The sequence below is a fragment of the Ictidomys tridecemlineatus genome, chromosome 11, assembly GCF_052094955.1.
Source record: "Ictidomys tridecemlineatus isolate mIctTri1 chromosome 11, mIctTri1.hap1, whole genome shotgun sequence".
NCBI classification, from domain to species: domain Eukaryota; kingdom Metazoa; phylum Chordata; class Mammalia; order Rodentia; family Sciuridae; genus Ictidomys; species Ictidomys tridecemlineatus.
Genome location: NC_135487.1, coordinates 98,091,894 through 98,109,014, shown reverse-complemented (window position 1 = coordinate 98,109,014; position 17,121 = coordinate 98,091,894). Strand labels below are relative to the sequence as shown.

Sequence of the window (17,121 nt, the reverse complement as noted above, 5' to 3'; positions counted from 1 at the left end):
TGAAAAAAAATGAAGATGATTTAGTAATAATAGCTATAACAGCTAAGTTTTTTCAGAACTAATGTTTTGGCTATCTTGTTATGATTCCAGTTTATTTTGTAAACCTTGAATAAACCTCATCTTTATTTAAATAAAACAAACAATTCTAATTGAGTGTAGCAGAATTGTAGGGAGACTACAACACTTCAGTGTTCCTCAAATAAATAACATTTATTTTTCAAAGCAAACATACATACATACACACACACATACACACACACATATATATGTATATATATGTATATACATACATATGTGTATACATTATATATTTTACTGTAAACTTAACATTAATTTTTAGTGCTCAAAATGGGTTACTGGCCTGGGTTATAGCTCAGTGGTAGAGTGCTTGCCTACCACATGTGAGTAGGTTTGATCTTCAGCACCACACAAAACTGAATAAATAAAATAAAGGTATTGTGTCCATCTACAACTAAAAAATATTTTAACAACAATGGGCTATCTATTGCATACTTGTAGAATACATTCAACTGCATTATATAACAATAACAATTATGCTAATGTATATAAGCACTTACTTCAGGGTGATTTTATAACATATATGTTTATACTATTATCCTTTCTATTAGAGTTGCAAACACAGCTAGCACTTCATAAGTACAGGCTGGATTGTGAAGAAATTGAAATTCTCAATCATTTTTATATCTAAAAGCCAGAAATCCTTACTCTACTTTCCTCCATAGAAAATTTTATTTTGCAATATAAAAGCTAGGTAGAAGCTATTTTTACATCTTACTTTGGATTTGACAAATAGCTGTCATTTTCTCAAATCATTTTGAACTTACAGTCAGAAAACTATCTAATTAGCAACGTGGCTAAGTAGACTGTGCATGATAAGGCAGAAAGGGCAGATGAGAAATTTGTTCCAGTTTACTACTTTCAGCTCAGCTGATTGGAAGTTTAGAATGGAAATAGCTACTTTATTGATGACAATGGGTTTGGACAGGAACCTTTGAAATCAATGAAATGTGCCCTTTACCTGCAGGGTGTGGGGCTCTTACATATATTCCTTCCCAGGCCCTCTCAATTTTGCATTAGACTTGTAGAAAAAGTTACCCTCAGTTTTTTAATTTTAATGGAAATAGTAACTGAAAATTAGAGTAATTGGTTTTGACTCCCTTGAGTTTTAAAATTTGTATTTTAATTCAGGAAATCAAAGTCATGTCTTGTAGTGTTAGAACAATACATACTTTTTTACTCCTGCTGTGTATGTCAATATGTAAATCAATGGAAGCATAACTGATGTGATTCTGCAAACTGTATATGGGGTAAAAATGGGAGTTCATAACCCACTTGAATCAAATTGTGAAATATGATATATCAAGAACTATGTAATGTTTTGAACAACCAAAATAAAAAAATAAATAAATAAAACTACAATCAATTCAATAAATGTTCCTATATTGCAGCCATAAAAAAAAATCCTCAGGTCATGGTTGAGAAGATTTCTGGTTTATTTGCAAACAGATAAACAAATGAAAACGAAAATCACCCAAATTAGAAAATATCCCCAGGGCAAAAAAAAATCTTAATAGAGCTCATAGAGGATATAGAGGTACATGGCTTCCATACAGGAAATGTGTATAGTATTTGTGGCTTATATGTGCATATGAATTTCCAGATATTTATATTAGTGTAGAAATGATAAATGATTGCAATTAATGAAAACAGGAAATTGCAAATTTGCTTTTACTGTAACTAATTTTTAAATATTTGGCAAATTCCCTTTAAATAAGAATGGAACATAATCAAGCAGGAATGGCTTGGCCACATTGCCTAAAAGCAGGAGAGTAAAATACACAAAAATGAGAATGAAAAATTCAACTCAAAATACTGGTACAGATGGGTGAAGTAGTTACTCTATGTAAAAAAAAGATTATTTTGAGTCTGTATGAGTATCCAAAACCACTCCCCTATCCACCCTTTCTTCTTCCCTGCCCCTCAAATTGTAAACTCAGACTTCCTATTTTTTTGCCACAAAATGGAGATAAGTTAAAACCTATACAGTTTTCATTATGTATAGAATAAACTCTTATTAGCTGGGGGAATATGCAAAACAAACTTACAAAACGTTAATTTTAAGAAGTAATATTAGTAAGATCACCACAGTAAGACCTTTACAAGCATAATCTAATGTCTAATGATGGAATGTTCACAATGACATAAAAAATAAATATGGAATATCTATTTTGCATTTTTGAAAATAATTTATTATAATTAGAGATAAGATTAATCTCTCATAGACATTCAAATAGAATCAAGCAGTATAAAACCCATTGCTTAATCTGCTATCTGTTTATTGACTCTGTAAAGGAATTTGTGTCTTTAAAAGACTATTGCATTTCATTTCTTTTTGTCTTCACTTCAGGTTTCAAACTCAGAGAACTACTCAGAATATTTAACAAAGTAAAAGATTAAAGTGACACAGATTTTGCCAATTAAAGGTTGATAGATGCCACTTTGATATGATTTGAGAGTAATCAGTGTTGTAGAGTGAAGTAAAATTTAGGAAACTGTCTATTGAGATAGAAGACAGCACATTACACATTACAAAAACAACCACTTTTATAGGGATGAATTGGAAAACACATTCCATCTGATTTCAGTCAAGGAAAGAAGCTCTTAGTTGACTTAAAAACTCTCTCCTAGCCTGACTTGGTGGCCACACCTGTAATCCCGTGCCTCAGGAGGCTGAGTCAGGAGGATCAAGAGTTCAAAGACAGTTTCAGCAACCTAGTGAGGCTCTAAGCAACTCAGGGAGACTCTGTCTCTAAATAAAATACAAAAAAAGGGCTGGAAATGTGGCTTAGTGGTTAAGTGCCCCTGAGTTCAATCATGGTATGAAGAAAAAAAAAAAAACCTCTCTCCTAATCCCATGTAAGAATAAGTCCCTGTACATTCATATATTTGTATCCTAAGAATATCTGCATATTGGGAAATTCAGATTATTAGATAAAGAAAACAACATCAGTTGTAAAGTGAATCTATCACCATTTTATTTCCTATGTATTAATTCATGTCCTTATAAATATAAACCTAGCCATTGTCTAGTGTCCTTAGGATTATGTTTATAGTTTCACTCTCACTGATAACTCATAACTCATGCATTCTTTATAATCTAGCATATTAGCTTGGCAGGGCTGTCATAACAAAGCACTACAGATTGAATGACTTTAACAACAGAAATTAATTTTCTCACAGTTCTGAGGCTAGAAGTTCAAGACCATGGTGTCTCCAGGGTTGGTTTCTTTTGCAGGTTTCTTTACTTGGTTTATAGATAAGCATCTTTCTTGTCTTCACAAAGTTTTCTTCTGTGGCACTTCTGAAAAACGATTTATTTTACATTACATGTTTTTCTGTCTGTAACCCAATCTTTTACAAGGACACCAGTCATGTTGGATAAGACTCATTCCTATGACTTTGTTTTACCCTAATTCCCATTGTAAAGACTTTATCTCCAAACACAGTCACATTATCAAATGCCAAAGGTTAGTTATGACTTTAACATGGGAAATTGGGGACTTCAACATATAAAATTTTGTGTATATAATTATTTTCTTTATTTTCTTATTGTTGTTTCGGATCAATGTTTATCAAATGTCAAATGGAGTAACCATAACAAAGCTGACCACATAGCTTTACAGAGCATATTGATAGAGGTCATATAATTTCTGCTATGAAACTTGAGAGGTGGTAGAATTTGTTGCATCTTCCTTAAAATACTAATTCTAGTGTAGAAAGGATAGGTACCTTCTTATTTACCCACATGTATTTTATTTAATATTTTTGATGTGCATTAGTTGTGGAGACAATTTTTGGAGTAAAGTTTTATGATGAACAAACTCAAATACTTCTTTGTAATTTTAAGCATTATGAAAAAAAAGTCATTGCAAACAAAAGTTTACACAAGCAAGAATTATTTTAAATGCAGGTGCTAAAGTAGGACTCCTAAGTAAGTTTGTGAAGTGGAAAACATGCATTTACTAATGTCTGAATCGTGAAAAACACAACTCCAAGTACCAAATGGGTAATTATGTTCTCAAACAGCCTCCAGGACCGGCAAGCACCAATTTTTATGTGCAATACTCTATTTGTATGTGCTACTAAGTCATGTGTAAGCATTCGGTAGGGGTAATTTTTGTTCTTTTTTCTCTCTCTTCTTCTTACTCTTTGCCTAGTCCATTGGAAATGTTATGTACATTTTGTCAATTATGTCTACAATTAAAGGGAAAAATAGGAACAACAAAGCTAAAGATAGAAACTAACAAAGCAACTAGAGTTAATCAGGATCTCACCTAATAAAAGTTTGATAAGGCATCCTACTTGCTCACTTGGGGAATTTTGTGTTCAGTCAATTGATCTGAATATATTGAAGTGAGGGACACTTCAGTAGAGAGAGCTGTGACAGCACCAAGTTAAACTATCAACACATGCATTTGGACCCTTGTAGTTAATGTAAGGTTGTTTCTTTAACTCTGAGGGTTGGCATTTATAAGGAGAACAGAAGAACTGGTGGAGATCAAGGCTAAATCCCATATGTTTGTGACTTCATGTCACTTTTCATTTCAAGTATTTGCATAAATGGCTTTTTTAGTAACATTAATTAAACATGGACAATCAAAATTATTTTGCTACCTCTGTGGCATTGCTATGAGGATTGGAGGCAATACATGTTTAAATGCCTTGCAGACTACTTCTCAACTAGGAGACAGTTGCTAAGATAATTACTATAACTTGCTAATTCCAATTCCATATGACAATACCATTGTCACAATAAGGGATCCATCAATATATTATAGCTTATTATTTTTAAGAGTTGTGCCAACTTCTGTGTAAACATAGCAAACTGAACTTATGCATTTATTTTTCTGTCCTTCCTAATTCACATTAAAATGATGGTAATAGAAGACAATAAGCCCATAAAGCCAAGAAGTTGTCTTTATAGAAAATTATTATGTTCATGAAATGATAGAAAGGAGTAGAGAACAATGCCTGTGTCTATTCTTTAATGTTTAACCAGAAATAAAGAAGTTATTTAAGGTACTTTCAAAAGCACAGTGAGTCCCAGCATCAGGTGTATCCATAGGACACTAGTTTAAAAAAATAGAAAAAAAAAGTAAATGAAATGAATTAAAGAGGGATCAGTGGGGTGGAGGAAGGGCAGCAATGGGCAGGTGGGGGAGCAGTGTCGAGGACTGAATTGGAGTGGATTGTGTTTCATGCTTCTGTGATTATGTCAGGGTGTATCCTGATGTTGTATATAAGTAAAAAAATATTAAAAAAGCATATCCAACCCCACTGAATAGGATAGACTGTGTTAAAAGTAGAAAAGGAAGAATACGAAGGATATATATCACAATTTTCTAAACATTTGCTTTGGTGCCTACAAATTTAGCAAGAAGTTCTCCAAAGGCCAAAGTGAAAGGAAATCCACAAAGCCACATAAGATACATATTAAATTTTCTAGGAGAAATGCAACTATTATTGGTTCCAGTGTGGTGATATGATTTCTCCTATGGAAATTTACAAAGAAGCTATCGAGTTACATAAATAAATTATATCCTAAAAAGTATCCTTAAAATAAATATGAATATACATAGTTCCTTTCAAAGAAAGAGATTTCAATATAGAACTCATATGACATTTTAGAGTTCAATAAAGAGACATCTGCAGATGGCAGTAAGATGTGGTGTTTCTTGCCAATTAGCTTTAAAATATTATAACTTCTCTGAGTAGTTTTTCAAGGTTTTAGCTCTTTAACCTATAGGTAAATAACCAAACATTTTACTGAGAGAGAGTGTGTGTGTGTGTGTGTGTGTGTGTGTGTGTGTAGTTACCACACATCCCCAAGACCTTATTATTGTGCCTATATAACTAGATGAGAGTTCATCATTACATAGTAAGATGACATTGGGGGTCTTCTTGTCAATAGAACTCCACAGAAATTATCCTAATAAACCTGAGGAGTTTTAAATACATTGAGCCACTAAAGGGAAAGTTCCATGTTTTAAAATATTTTCTTCCTTATGGTTTATTGTTAACTGTATGGAGATTTCTTCATTTTTGTCCTAGTTAATGGACTTACATAAGAAACTCAGGCATTCATTGGCAAAATAAGCACTCATAAAGAAATCATGAATGCATGTGATTTCCCCAATAGCTAGATTATCTTGTGGCAGTGAGTCTTGTGTTTGGCCTGGGAATTTGTACTCTTTATCCTTAAATCCTCCAAATTCATTAATCATCAATGGATGATTTTTTTAAATTTTATTTTTCATATAGTTCCTAGTCTCAGGCAACATTTAGAAGTTGAAGTGAGATGTTCTATATCATAATGCACACCAGTGATCTCAGCAGAAATAAATACTATAATATAAATACATTATCTTGAATGACAGAACTTTTTTGCACTTAAAATATTCACTTATTTGCAAATAAACAGTAAGTACAACTCAGAAATATGCCTATACATACTTACAGTAAGTTCCACCTAGAAATATGCCTATATATACTTACAGTAAGTTCCACTTAGAAATATGCCTATGCATAATTACATTTCATTTAATTTTTTTCTCATGTTTTCAGTAAAATCTTATAGTGTTGCATATGGAAGAACTTCATCACGCTTATTTTAAAAATTTGTTTTTAGGTATTCTGTTTCTGTGGTAATTGTAAGTCTTCATAATATTTTCTATTTGTTTTTTACATTTTAAAGTATTATTAGTCAATTTTTTGTATTATTTTTGTATTATTTTTTCCCCTAACCCTAATCTTGACTGATCATTTTTCTTCTAAAAAATTCAGAATGTTTCATGATTTGATCATATATATATATATATATATATTTGATCATATCATATATATATATATATTTCCAGATTTTCTTTTACTGTTCAAGAAGATATTTTCAGGCAAAAGTTTTTACATACTTCAAACAAGTAAATAATCAGAGATATATTTGGTAAGAAGTGGGTCTTTCAAAGTTGGGAGGCTCAATAGACAGTTGATAAGGACATTAAAAACATATTCACACTCGTTTCTTGGGATTACATCTTAGGTGTCATGATGTATTTGCTTTTTTATCTCTCATGTTCCTAGATCTCAGATTTACTGTCATAACAAATATTATTTGAAGTGAAGTCTTTTAAATACAAAGATGAGTTACACAGCAAAATTTTTAAAGATATCTTTTGGAAGTTTTTGAGATTTTTTTAAGACTCTGAAAAACTATTATTGTTAACATGCTATTGAGTTACTCCTTCCACAGTATAATAATGATATTTTTTTCTTCCATTTCATCAGTCTCCAATCCTGTGACATCTGTAAGCACTTTATATGAGATTGCAAAGATAATACAGCTATCAGACAAAACCATTTTGGTTTCTCTTATGTATACTGATGAGTTACATATAACTGCTTCATTCTTGATTCTCTTAATGCAACATCTATTAAATAGTCAAAAACATTATATATTAAATGTAGATTTTAAATATATTTATTTTATAAGATGACTTCTATTATAAATAAATATATTTATTTTCTAAAATTGACCCATCCTTTCAAACTCATCAAATGTCCATAATCCTTTCCGTATAAGGCTTTTTTCACCCAATTCTCATCTTAAATTTTATTATATATGTATTGATAAAGTGTTGGCTTGTCTATCCTCAATGTTTTATGACTAACATTAGGCACATGTCATTATTATACTTAATTTGAATCTTTATATTTACAATTTTGTGTCTTTACAAAACAATCTATCAGTAAATTATAATTGGGTGGCCCTAGATGATGCCTGAGACTAGGAACTATATGAAAAGTAAAATAAAATAAAAACAAGCAAAATCCCTGAGAGTTGTTGAAAACTATATTAGATTTAAAAAATAAAAATTCATAAAGCATAAAGATTTTAATGCAGCAACAAGTATTCTGTAAAAATAATCAATGAAAGAGTTTTACTGATTTCAATTTATTTTTTGTGAGGTTAGTTTGAAAACTGGGGAAAGGTGTACACAAATTGGTCAAACTATTTAGTCCTTGATGAATAAAATATTCTACAATCTTTTATTAACTCATTAGGAAGAGTTGTGTGAGGAACAGATAAGAAACTCTTCGTCGAGTCTAGTGATTTAATCCTTTGTGTTCAGCTGAATTTATCTGCACACTTTATACTAAATAAATAGCTACAAATATGTTAGTCTCTGAACCCCAATTTAAATTTATATCTACATGTAAGCTGTTAAAAATAGAAGATTTCTCTTCACATTTCCAAATACTGGAGGCAAATAATTTGCTAGAGTAAAATAAATTATTAAGTGTAATAAGGATTGTAATGCATTCTGCTTCATTTATTTTTTTAAAATCAATAAGAAAGAAAGAAAGATATGTCCATCTACCACTAAAAAAAAAGAAAAGAAAAAATAGTTTGTTGGTTTTTCACAAAATTAAACATGTTTACAAGGTCACTCACCAATCTCATTCCTGGATAAATTACTTAACATTTAAACAAAAACCTGCAAGTGATTACATTAACTTTATTGATGATTGCTAAAACTAAAAAAAAAAAAATCCAAATGTCTTCAAGCAGTGAATAAGTAACCAAATTATGGCACATCCATTTGCCAATAAATATGGTATCTTTGCCAATAAAACTATTCATAAAAGCATATATGGATGCATCTCAAATACATTTTACTAAGCGAAGGAAACTAGACCTAAACAATTACGTTATCAGTCTGTTTATGTGGCATTTGGAAAAGGCAAAACTATCCAGTTAAAGAAGAGTAGATTTTTGCCAGGTGTTAAGGGAGGCAAGGCTCATTGACTACAGAAGTGCAGCATGAGGAAATTTTCTAGAATGAAACTGTTCTGTATCTTGACTGAAGTAGTGAATACATATGCTTTTGTCAAAAGCCATATAACTATAAACCACAAACACTGGCTTTTATCCTCTATCAATCTAAAGACTAAAGCATGCTGATGTACTACTATACACCTCCTAACATGGTAGAAATGAAAAAATTAATGTATCAAATGTTCATGAGGGTGCAGAGCACATAGCACAGCTCCTTCCTAAGAAATCACATCACAGTCCTTTGAGGCCCATAGTGGGGAGAGGTTTTTAGGAGGATTTTAATTGGTTCTTGATTAATCATGTTTTAGAAGTTCTACAGAGGTAACGTGAATTACAACCCACTTTGTTATTGCTTGCCTTAGGATTCACATGCAAGTTCATTTTAACACCCTATTGTATTAGCTCTGTGACTTGGGGCACTGTTTGAGCAATATACTCTGTGCTACATGATCTGCCCATGTAACAGAACTTTGACTTCTCTGGTGTTTAATTTGTATCGTAAATTCATATACGGGAATAATATTCATTAAGAATTAAATAAAGGGAATTCATCCAAAAAAAGAGATATTCAATTTCTCATAGAATTTTCCAGCTAAGAAGAAAGAATCAACTTCTCACCAGCAGGTACTGATTATATGATGACAGAATTCCATGACAGATAACAAGCAGGCAGAGAGTGAGGCAGTGAGTGGGTCCACATTGCCTTGAGAGTGTGCAAATATTCTCCAACCAGGTGCTTTTACTGGAGACAAGTGTGGTGAAAGATTGGCCAGATAAGGTGGGGATAAGTAGAAAAACTCAACCATATGATTATAAGATGGGCTCCAACAAATATTGGTCCATAAGTTGGAAATCCTGGGTTCTAGGTCTACCTTTATCATTAGGTATGAAAATTTAAGCCAAAATGATAAACTCCATAAAACACTTTTGTAAAAAGTATGTAAGGATGAGAATGTGACATAAGAAAAATATTTTAATTTGTTTTGTAATATGTTTTATAAACTGTAACATACTCTATCAATGTCAGGCATTATTCATAATTGTAACTCAGGCCACTAGATATGTGCCAGATTATAAAGTCAAAGCCAATATTATTATCTGGCTTAACAGCTTGCTCTGTCTATACCATCTAGAATCTAATAATTTTTCTAAAGATTATTTTATCTTTTGACTTATTCTCTCTTAATTTAATCATTGATGGATTGATTTTGCTCCTTTTTGTTATTTGGGAGCCATTTATTGAGAAGCAAAGTTTCTCATTTCTTTTCATTCTTATCCTTATTATCACCATTATTATAATTTTAATAATTATTTGCACATGCACAGTATTTAGTGACTGATAGAATTGATTTGCATTATTGTGGTTGTCATTTTCTTCTCTTATTTTTTTCAATCTACTTTGAACACTCCAGTTGATGGTATTATGGAGATAAAGTTTAGCACTGAAGGCCCTACTAGCCAGTTGGTGGTATTATGGAGATATACTTTAGTACTAAAGGCCCTATTCTTGTCCTGATCTTTAGTCTAATGATGTAAGTTGCATATAGTTGTGATGCTCTGGAGAAATCAGAGAGTGTAGCAGCATCCTCTGTTGCAGAAGAAAACAAAATAACCAAATATTGAGAAAAATCTGGAAATTACCTACACATGGAACACCAAATGATGATGTGTGTTATTGCTCTTTTATTCTGTCCCTTTAAGAGTTGATAATGAACTGGGTGATGTGGCCAATGCCTGTGCTCCCAGTGGCTTAGGAGGCTAAGGCAGGAGGATCACAAGTTCAAAGATAGACTCATCAACTTAGTGAGGCCCTAAGCAAATAGAAAGACCCTTTCTCAGAATAAAATATTAAAAAAGGCTGGAGATGTTGTCCAGTGCTTAAACACCCCTGGGTTCAATCTTTGGTACCAAAAAAAAAAGAGTTGATAATGATGTTATTTGAATATTTTTGTATTTACAAATAAAATATTACCTAATCAATTACGGGGTTTGAAAAGCTAAATGTAGTAGATTTAAGTAGAATTCAATTAGTTCTTCCAAAACTTCTATCAAAAATAAGTTCTTCATTGAAAAGACTCAACACTATGTTATGTATTAATTTGATTAATACATAGATGCACATGCATGTGTGTGTATCATCAAGTTTGTAATTCTTGATAATTAAATTATACCTTGCCAAAAGGCATAATAAAGAGGCTATTAGAATTAAGTCAAAATCTTTTTACAAAATGATAACATTACTTTGTAAAAAACTGCCATTGCTTATGAAGTGTTTACATGTATTTAAAAAGATTGCTAAGATTTGTTAATAGTATTTATTTCAGAAGGAGGACATAGTAATTAACAGAATTTATGAGGGTAATACTGTAATTTGATAAAGACTAGATGTGAACAATTATGGCATGCAGATATCACATACTGAAGGACTATAGTCACAGTTCTTAAACACATTATGTAAGTGCTCAGGAGAACTACTACATAATGTGCTTAATTATCAAGAATTAGAAACTTGATGATACACACACATGCATGTGCATCTATACTTCTTGGTTCTTTGTCTTCCAGTTAGTAAACACCCAATAAAGACAAAATAAATGTTAGAAATAGCACATCATTTGGTAATCTAAACCAAATAGGTTAAAAACATTATTGACAACTTTTTTTTCTAAAATGATATATGTTATTTCAGAAAAAAAGAAAAGATACTCTGGGATGTTTAACTTTATATGTCAACTTTTTTATATGTCACAATTTTCATCTAGTTAATTAAGTAAGGATTTCCAAATATATTGTACTATTTTTCTCCCAGTTGTTTTCCTCCATTTTTATACAAGCTTTTACTATTTCTAAAGACACTCATTCTTTTATGAGATATTATTAATCACTCATCAGCTTCAACTAACTGTTTCATAAAGAAAAGAATTTGTCCCAGATGATGAAACTCCTTAAGAGCAAGTTTCTTGCCTTTTATTCAATGTTTGTTCTTTATGCCCACTTTCTGATATATCTACAGCAACATCATCATCATTCACATCAACAGTGACATACCACCTTCTAAAAGTACTGAGGAGTTCATTTCAATTCTTCTCTGATTTGGCCTCTTTTGAATACTTCCTTTAGCTTATGTATCTACTCACTTTCACAGTGTCCTGATTTCCCTATTTATGTATAATACCTCTTTCATTCCTTCTGTAGAGAACTCTCCACTCTATTTCAGTGATTTCCAACACACTTCTTTGAGGAAACATTATATCTGAATATGTTAAATCTATTCATTAAAATATATACAAAAATATTTTATATCAGCATTTGTTTTAATGAATTTCCAAATGTTAGTCACAGATATAAAAATGTAGACAGTGATAGAGGTATAGCAAAATGCATAAGTGGCATCATCCTGATTTTAATATACATGATATTTTCACTGTGACATTCTGAATCCATATGTATGATTTTTTCACATGCTTGCTTAGGAACACTTGACTGACTTGTTTGTATTCACACCTAGGTTATCAAACATTTGTCAATCATTCTGTGTTATCAATGTGGTTTTCCTCTTGTATGAACTAACTCATGCTATCATTGATAAAATTATAGGTACAAACAACTGATGTTTGAAGTAACCTACACAGAATTATGTTCAGGAAATTAACATATTTTATCAAGCTTTAAAACAATCTCTAAAATTTGATAAGAACCCTGTCTATGACTAATTATAAAAAATGCAGATCAAGTTCTGGTGATATGTGGATAAGACTGGCTCCCAAAGAAAATACTAGAGAGTAGCAGTTGCTAGGTGAATCTACCAGAGGTCAACCTCCAGCGACATAGTTTGTAGACTGAAGAAATGTGATTTGTCATCCCATGACAGCAGATCTAACTTTGCTGATGAGCAGACTTAGTATTTTCTCTCAGACGAATGTACAAAGGCCAGAATATCAATATATTAACTTATATTAGGAATCACAACATCTGAAGATATGGAGATATCAGAGTTCTCTAACAAGTACATTCTCTCTCTCTCTCTGTGTGCTCAAGATAGATGGGAGATGAAAATTTAATAGGAAGGTTGCTTAGCAAGCCAGAATCTAGAATAGAAGGATTAATTTTAATTTTAATATTTAATGCCACAAGCTAAAAATTGTCTGCAATGTTTACCTCTACAATAGAGATACACCTGCTTGACACAAGTTAAATATTTGGTCCAAGATATCTTATTTCTGCATAATAATTAGGTGGGAGCTTTTTAGTGTTCCACTTTTTTTTTTTATATTTTTGCCTAATTGTTGGCCCTCTATTCCTTTTTGATTGATACTCTTTCTTTAGCAAGAACCTCTTTTAGGTACTTGTTAATCTTGTCTTGATTAGATCATTTATATATTAAATTAATTATTTAATTTTAAGTTAATGAACTACCATACCTTATTTTTTAAGATTATTGTGTTTTCATTATTTTTCAATAAATGTAAACCATGCTTTCTATCTACTTTGAAGCTTCTGAGTCTCAATGAGCATGACTTTGAAACTTGTCCCTATCCTGAGTTTCATTTTTATGTGCATTTCATGTCATATATATTTTCTAGCACCAGCATCCAATCTGTATAGCTTTTTCATAATTAATTCAAATTTAAAATACCCAGAATTGAATGAATCCTTTCCCCACCCAAATTATTTCTTTAAATATTTTTATGCATTTCCTCATTCAGTTGACAGAAAGGTATGTTCATTGTATGATGGTGTTGCTTTTGTAGATCTTCTTTTTTAATATTAGATGTTATAAGATGTATCCATGAAAACTCTGAGAAGTTAAGGAGGTTTCCAAAGAAAATACAACTTTGTAAATTGTGGAGCAATACTAAAAACCCTTTCTATCTCTAAAGATCTTAATTTTTCTTTTATTTGATTGTTTTCTTTCCCAGCATCATCACTACTGACCACCCAAACTATTTTCTTTATGATTCTCAATTGCCAGTTCTTTCCCCAGAACCCTTACCTTTAAAAAATCATGTCCATCAGATAGGAGGAATAAAATCAAGAGCATTGTTTCTATTTTTTTCTTAAGCATCACTTATCTATTTTCATTATATTTGACTCATTACACTCTTCATTATAGTTTACTTAGAAACCCTAATACTAATATTTTCTGTCATTTTCTGTAGAGTCTGAAAATAAGTTTCTTTCATTATATGGCTGCATTTAGCCATCTCTAATTTCAATTGGATCTTGTCATACTCCTATTTAAGCTCTCAGAGAACTTTATGCTAACCATTGTTTTTCTTTGTTTACAGTGCTATAATATTTAAGACTGAATAATTTGTAAATATATATATATATATTTTTTTTTTTCCTCAACAATTCTGGAGGCTGAGAAGCCCAAAATCAAGGCATTGATGAGTTTGGTGTCTGGCAGATGCCCTTTCCACATAGATAGCATATCTAGAGTCCTTACATGATGAAAAGGAAAGAAATGGCAAAAGAGGATGAATGTTGTATAAGAGAAGAGTGGAAGAGAGAAAACTTACTCCCCCAAGTCCTTTTTAATAGTTCTAATCCCAGCCATGGGTGCTCCACACTCAAGGATTTATCACTTTCTATAGGTGTCACTCCTTGGTACTATTACATTGATGATTAAATTCAACATATGAACTGGGGGGGCAATGCTATGATTTAGATATTAAATGTTCCCCTAAAGGCTTTTTCCCAAAGGAAGCACTGTTGGGATATGGTGGAATCTTTAAGAAGTGTTTTCACCTAGTGGAGGTTTTTAGGTCATTGGGGGAATACCCTTGGCAGTGATTGTGGAGCCTTGGTTCCCTAATGATTCTCTTTTGCTTCCTGATGTTTAGGGGAGTTGTTTTTCTCTGCCACACTTTCCCACCATGATGCAGTGCCATGCCCAAAGCAATGTCTCAAACAAATACTGGACTGAAAAATATAAAACTGTGAGCCCAAATAAATCTTTTTCTTATCAGTTGATTGGCTCAGGTATTTGTTATAAAATGGAGAATCAACAAACACAGAGGACATATACATCATGTACCCATGGGGGACCCCTTAGATGAGGTGTTTATTTTAGTACATAGCTTTGTTTTCTGTCTCCTATATATAATGATGTCTACCATTTTCCCTTCATCCATTCATTCTAATTTCCAGTTCCACACTGTCACTAACAATGACACTTCTCCCACCACCACAACCTTTATTTCATAAACATCAATTATTCACAATCAAAATGCATTTAAAGGTCATGTAGTAGGTCATGTATTACATTAAGGGTTTATGTAACTTACAACATTTTACTCTCAAAAACATTATTATTATTATTCTATTATATAGATTAAGAAATTATGACTAAAAAGGGATAACTTGTCTGAAGCCTCATAAGCTAGTAATCTATACAACATAAAATTGAACACAAACATGAGTCCTCACTTTCAATGACTACAGAAAATATAGATTCTATCTATCACTTTAAGATAGAGAATGTGTAAGATTAAATACTGGAATCTTAGTTTTGTCGTTAAAATTCATTTAAAATGAAAGAGTAGCTCAAAATGAAAAATGATTAAATATGTGTGAATTGTTTAAAAAAGAAATAATAATTTAAATAATAAAAATAAATATTCAAAATGGGATTCATAAGTGAACTGAATTTCTAATATAGTCATTAAGAAAAAATCTATATTTTTAAAAAGACACTAAAAAATCTATATTTTAAAAAAAGAATGCATAGTGAGGCTAATAATGGCACTGTTGTGTCAAAGAAGTTGTTGGGATCCTAAAGACATATCACTATTCCTTGTAACTTTAAAGTTCAGCTCAACTCTCACTTATAGATGTTTTTAAATAAATAAATAAATTACATGAAAATGCATTGTTAAGACAGAAGACCTTTTAGAAATCATCAGGGCATAGCAGGTAAATCAAAAAATCATTTCCGGTGTTCCTTACTGAAATCCCATACTAGTATTTATAGTTGAATAAAAAGCTTTAAGTAATTTTTTTCTAAAACATAATGGTGTGTATTTTAATGCATTACAGAAGACTTGTAAATTAGAGCTGTCCCACTGGCCCAGTACCTTGAAGAAATTTAGGGCTGAGATTGAGAAGTCATTACCATTCACCAAGTCACATAGATTAGTTGCTGTATCCCTTTGTGGTATGAGTGTGCATTAGAGAACAAATCCTATTCATCACAATTTATTTTTAAATACCCATCATGAGCCTTGGTTTTTCTTGTCACAGAGAGGATGGAAATATCAATGAAAGAGCTAAAATAGCAGACACTTCTAACTCATGGCAGCTGCACTGACTGGAGTTTCCTGAGGTGTTTACAGTGATCCTTGGAGGCCAGCTCAGGCTCCCCAGACAGCCCACAAGCAATGTTGATTTCTTTGTCCTTGGTACTTTGGACAAAGAAAAAAAAAGACTGGTTATGACTTTATTCTTTCAACTTGTTCCTTTAGATCTAAATTTATTTCCACACCTACTTCCTTCTGTTTTTGCATTTTCTTTGTGTTTGCCTTCCTCTCAGGCTTGATCCAACTCTTTTCCTTGCTACTTATTTTTTGGTGTGAGATTTCAGGTTGAACATCTGATCGTAATATGTCATCTGACTTGCTTCCATTGTTGGCGGGGTGTGTTTCCTTTCTCCTTGTTCTTACTGCCCACACAATTAGAGAATGAGCTGCACTCCCCCACCACAAACCCACACATGGTATTGAATTGGAAATGTCACTTTGAAACCAAATTACCCCCACTCCCACTAACCAGTATGGAATCTGAATAAAAATATATCATAATTAACTTATAAAACCAACACATAATAGAGGAAAGAAAAGATACAGAGCTGACCTAAAGAACAGAATAGCTCCCATGCATTTGATTAGTAATGATGGTTCTATCTTTAATTAGTAACATTTTCATAGGATCCTTCTACCAAGTTTTTAATGACTGCACCTTTTAGTAAGGAGTTAGAATGACCTTCTTTGAATTTCTTCAGGATGCCATGAAAATTTTCTAACACAGATCACATGTTTTGCTTGTGGTTCTATTCTGGGGCCAGGGCCGTCTATTCTACAACCCACCTATCTGCTTCTAGAGGAAAATCATTAGCTGGTAATAGATTCCTTGTGGCCCTATATTAGTCAATAATGAAGAGTTAGTGAAGTCTCATGTCTGCTGGTGAGATTATGTTGTATACCCAT

At 31.9% G+C, this 17,121-nt stretch overlaps 1 pseudogene across 1 annotated transcript in view; it reads right to left on the bottom strand.

Moving 5' to 3' along the window:
• Window positions 1-17,121, bottom strand: part of LOC120890503 (transcription initiation factor TFIID subunit 13 pseudogene) — a 51,700-nt pseudogene that overhangs the window by 24,057 nt on the left and 10,522 nt on the right. Inside the window, exon 2 of the transcript XR_013427977.1 lies at window positions 3,260-3,382. The product of XR_013427977.1 is annotated as a transcription initiation factor TFIID subunit 13 pseudogene (transcript). The remainder of the gene's footprint in view (window positions 1-3,259; window positions 3,383-17,121) is intronic.